This window comes from Equus caballus, chromosome 3, assembly GCF_041296265.1.
Source record: "Equus caballus isolate H_3958 breed thoroughbred chromosome 3, TB-T2T, whole genome shotgun sequence".
Classification (NCBI taxonomy): domain Eukaryota; kingdom Metazoa; phylum Chordata; class Mammalia; order Perissodactyla; family Equidae; genus Equus; species Equus caballus.
This window is the reverse complement of record NC_091686.1, coordinates 93,074,547-93,079,074: the sequence shown is the minus strand read 5'-3', so window position 1 is coordinate 93,079,074 and position 4,528 is coordinate 93,074,547. Positions and strand designations below refer to the sequence as shown.

The window sequence follows — 4,528 nt, the reverse complement described above, 5'->3', positions numbered from 1 at the left end:
ACCCTGCAAGGCTGAGGGCTGACCCCGTGGCCTAGTGGTTAACTTTGTGCACTCTGCTGTGGCAGCCCAGGTTTGTGGGTTTGAATCCTGGGCATTGACCTATACCACTTGTCAGCTGTGCTGGGGTGGTGACCCACATAAAAAATAGAGGAAGATTGGCACAGATCTTAGCTCAGAGCCAATCTTCCCCTGCAAAAAAACCAAAACAAAACAAAACAAAAAACTCACCCGGAATTCTCCAAGGCTGGTTTCCTCATCCATACATGGTATATTGTGAGTAACTTCGTAGGGCTATAAGGATTTTGGTGGCATAGAGTTCACAATCAAGGGTAAGAATTATTAAGTGCACTAAGACACAAATAGATATGTCAAAACTGGAGGAAGTATATTCTAGGGAAAAGGAATGGCAGACGTCTTGCTTTGACAGGAAACTTGGAGTGTGTGATACCCTAAAGAAGGTCAATGAGACCGTCTCATAAATTTATTAAGCAATTCGCATTCTTTTAAATCTTCAGCAGTCAGCATTTCTCTCTTTATTCACTACATATATAACTAATAAAGCAAGACTTAGGATTTTAAGAAAATAATTTCCCCCAAACATTTAAGTATTGATTGCAAACCTCAGTTGAGTTCTTCCATTCATTTAATTAAACTCACAGTGCGAACACATTGGATTTTCTTAAATACATCAAACACTTTAAAAACTGAGAAAACACACACTAATCACAATGATTACAGAAATTATGCAAAATTTATTTTTAAATTAATATTATCATGGATTTAAGGCTATTTGTTCATCATCTCCATTGTTACCATAGTCTAATTTTTATTTTATACCTTTCTGGGATTCCTATTTTTATATTAATTTGCAGTTGCAATAAACATACAGATCACCCTCCTGCCAAAGTTGCAGTTTCTGCGTTATCAAATCATTCATTTTTGACAGGGATACTGGACCTAGCAATTCAAACCTGCACAGTCTTTAGATTAAGCCCTTTTAAAAATAATCAAGTATTATTTCAGATGTCATGGAACTTTTAAGTCCCTTTTAAGTTCAAATCGATTTTGAGTTTTGGAAACCAGAAGCATGTATTCTTTAAATTTTTCACAATCTATATTCCCCTTCCCTGAATTTGGCTATTATTGTACATTGATCTGGTTTTTGGTGTGATGGACAAGTTAGGTATGTGTTATCAGTGCCTCTTTATAATTATAGAGTCATCTAGAGCCTTGCTACTCAAAGTGTGGTCCACGGACCAGCAGCATCAGCATCACATGGGATGAGGAATCTCAGCCTCGCTTCAGACAAGCTGACTCAGAATCCGCATTTTAGCAAGACATTTCTCCCATCCCCTGTCCTGTGATTGGATTGTACTTTAAAGTTGAGAAGCGCTAATATGAAGAATTCATCTACCTGGAAATGAGGGCTCAAGCCTGCATTTGGCATCCCTCTTCAGGACATGCAATTAATTTATAATCTTGGAACTCACAGTTTCTCCCTCTCTTCTTATAGTTTGAGATTTTATTTTAACTGCTAAGATTTTCTGCTACACTGGTCAAGCGAAGAGGGCTTGGGACTGAATCTGAGAAATCCAATAGCGAAGGAGGGGGTAGCTGAGGAGAAGTTGCCCAGAAAGCTAGGAGAAAACCAAGAGTTTGTCGTGGAAGCTCAGAACAATGACCTTCCAAGGACACAGTGTTTGCCCGGTTCTCTTACACACCGACAGGCATGTAGTGAGCAGTCCGTAAACATCAGCCATTGTTCCCGTTGTGATTGTTATTAGCAGTGATTCAAAAATGAAGGACAGGTGCTGTCTTGGTCAAGGTGGGGATACTCAAGAAGCATCATCACAGAGCCTTCCCAAAGGAGACATTTTCTCGGACGCTTGGAGGAAGGATCTGTGGTCCTGTGGGGGATTGAATGAAGGAGGGCTGATTTGCAGAATGAACTCAGAAAAAAAATTAAGGTCAGAGGAAATAGTCTGTTCACTAAAGTGTTTACCTTTCCTTCTGAGGGCAGGGCGAGGTGGCACGAAGGGAGAGGATGATAACACACCTAAGTAAACTTATTTTTGAGGAATGGCACAAATTTTCCACCACCTCATTTTCTGGTCCTTGACTTCATGCATTTAGTTAAAAAAAAATTTATTGAAGTAACATTGGATTATAACATGCATTTATTTTTTTAACAGAAGCAAATGGTTTGAATATCATTTCCAAAATTCCCTGCCCTAAAGGCGTGAGTGAGAGATCTAGTTCCAAACCCAGGGAAGAATTAATTCCTCTGAGACCCTCCTGGAATACTCTGTTTTGGTCTTGCAGGATTGTGCTCTGTTAGAAATTGATCTGGCTAAGGGATGAGGAAAGAATAACGCAGGAACATTCTAGAAAGTGTATTGACTAGGAGAGATGGACTCAATTTATTTCATAGCTTAAATCATTATTATCCTAAGCATTTAGCTATTAGCCAGAAATCCTAGCTAAATGGATGGATCTCCGTAGATTTGGTATATGAAGCTGTTGCGTTTCAAACTGTTTTTTTGCGTGTGTGTGCGTGTACCATCTCCTTGGAGCCGGTTAAAAACCACAGATTTCACTTATGACGTTACCTTCAGCGCCTGTGCCGGACCTGCAGGGAGTTTAGAGACACCTGGTGGCTGGTAAGGTGAAGTCCCCTGGCTTTGTTAGAAAATAAAGGGTTTGAATTGTGTCTAAAATTTTGCTTATTTTTGTGATTGAGAATTTCATTCCTTTTCCTATTCTTTCCATAGGATTGCAGTTGCATATTTTAAAAATAGACTTTGATTCTTCTATATTATTTTTATAGCCTCCAGCCTTTCTTTCCTAAAGAAATCATCAACCAGGTGAATTGACCAGTACCATCAGCTAGGCTAAATCTATCAGAGCCGGGAGCAGGGCGAGGTAAGTGCAAATTTAAGGAAGTGCCAAAAATCTCAGTATAAATACAGATAACATTTTAATGCAATATTTTAAAACATCAAAATGAATTCAAAAAAATCATAAACAAAAATATCAACATTTTAAATATAGGATCAGTATTACTGACTTTCTCTTTTGTCTCAGGCTCCAATACAGATCTGAAAGGCACTGAAAAGAGCTAATGTACCCAATGGCCTGGCCCTGGACCTGGCTCATTCACGGTCAATGAATGCATGGCCACCACTCCCCCCACCCGCCATGGTTTCCCTTGTCTTTCCTGTGGTTTCCCTGTCTCCTCTCATTCAGATCAAGCGTAAGGGAGCCTAGGTCAATGGCAATGACAGGTGAGAAGAAGAAACAGAAAATACACAATTAAAAAGTGGTCCTGAAGGAAAAAATTGGGAATTAAATCTTCCGGTTGTCCTGTTTTACTTTTGAGGATCCTCCTTCCTCCCAAACGTGCTTCTCAGAAGCTGGGCCTAAATCATTCATTCCCGGTGAGCTGCTCTTTGCCGATGAGACGCGGACACTGAGGGCAGGTGGGCATGGGAGATGGGGGAGGGCGTTGCTCTGGGGAGAAAGCCACTTCTTGCTTCTTTTCTGTTTTAATGCGTTCTGTAGTTTCCGCTTACCAGGACCGGGGCAGGGGATGGAGGTGGGGTAAGTGAGGATCTGGGACCACGGGGACATGTTGCTTTTCAGGGGTCTCATGTCTGTGGGAGATGTTGGTAGCTAGTATATTCCCAAATAGCCTGCGAAGGGTACCAGTTTGGTTTGGATGTGCTGTCTCTGCATTTCCCCATTCCCCTTCACGAGGATCGGCAAGCTGGAAGTAGCGTGCTACTGTTGACCAGAGAAGAGCGTTGCCCTCTGCCTCCTCCCGGGCTCGTCTTTCACCTAACTCTTGCACTGTCATCAGAGAGATGGTCACTGCAAATAGCAGGAAAATATTGTGCAATTGTAACCACACAGGCTGCCGTGAAAAGAGGAAGGAAAGCTGGTAGGGTGAGAACATACCGGAGTGAGAAGGGATCAGAAACTCAAGAACAAAGGAAAATTTCAGAAGAGCTCCAAGAATCAAGTGACCTAACAAGGAAGCCAAAGGGTCTCATGGATGGGGGTTCCTCAGCCTATGATGAAGAAAGACCCAGAGATAAGAGGAAGCAGAAGGTGCTCACCCTACACAACTGTGTCAAGTTTTATGGCTTTCAAATATATTCCCTTAGGGGATTTCAGGGGGAATAGTATGCGCTCTCTAACAAAGCACAGACACCAGAGCCTGCTACAGCCCCCGGATCATTCACCTGCTCACATCGGATACCCCGTATCATGTACCAGCTGTTCTCCTGACCCAGAAAACTGCATATCCCTTATCACCTGCTCATGTCTCTTGATGAAACTGGCTCTTCTGTTGGCAGTGTAATGAGTCTGTTTTTACCAGTAAAGGTTCAGCGGGGTAATCATATGAACATTTATTGAGAGCCTGCTATATGCCAAGTATATGTTTGGCACTTTTTCTGTCTTCTCTTTAATCCTCACAATACCCTTTTAAGTAAATATTGTAATTATCATGTGTACAAATGAGAAA

At 41.5% G+C, this 4,528-nt stretch overlaps 1 long non-coding RNA gene across 1 annotated transcript; it reads left to right on the top strand.

Annotated features, from left to right (window-relative positions):
* Window positions 1–1,671: 1,671 nt before the first annotated feature.
* Window positions 1,672–3,501, top strand: LOC138923483 (uncharacterized). The gene is made up of 4 exons (XR_011437145.1): window positions 1,672–2,660; window positions 2,828–2,922; window positions 3,085–3,284; window positions 3,380–3,501. It is a non-coding gene; the product is annotated as an uncharacterized lncRNA (long non-coding RNA).
* Window positions 3,502–4,528: the final 1,027 nt, after the last annotated feature.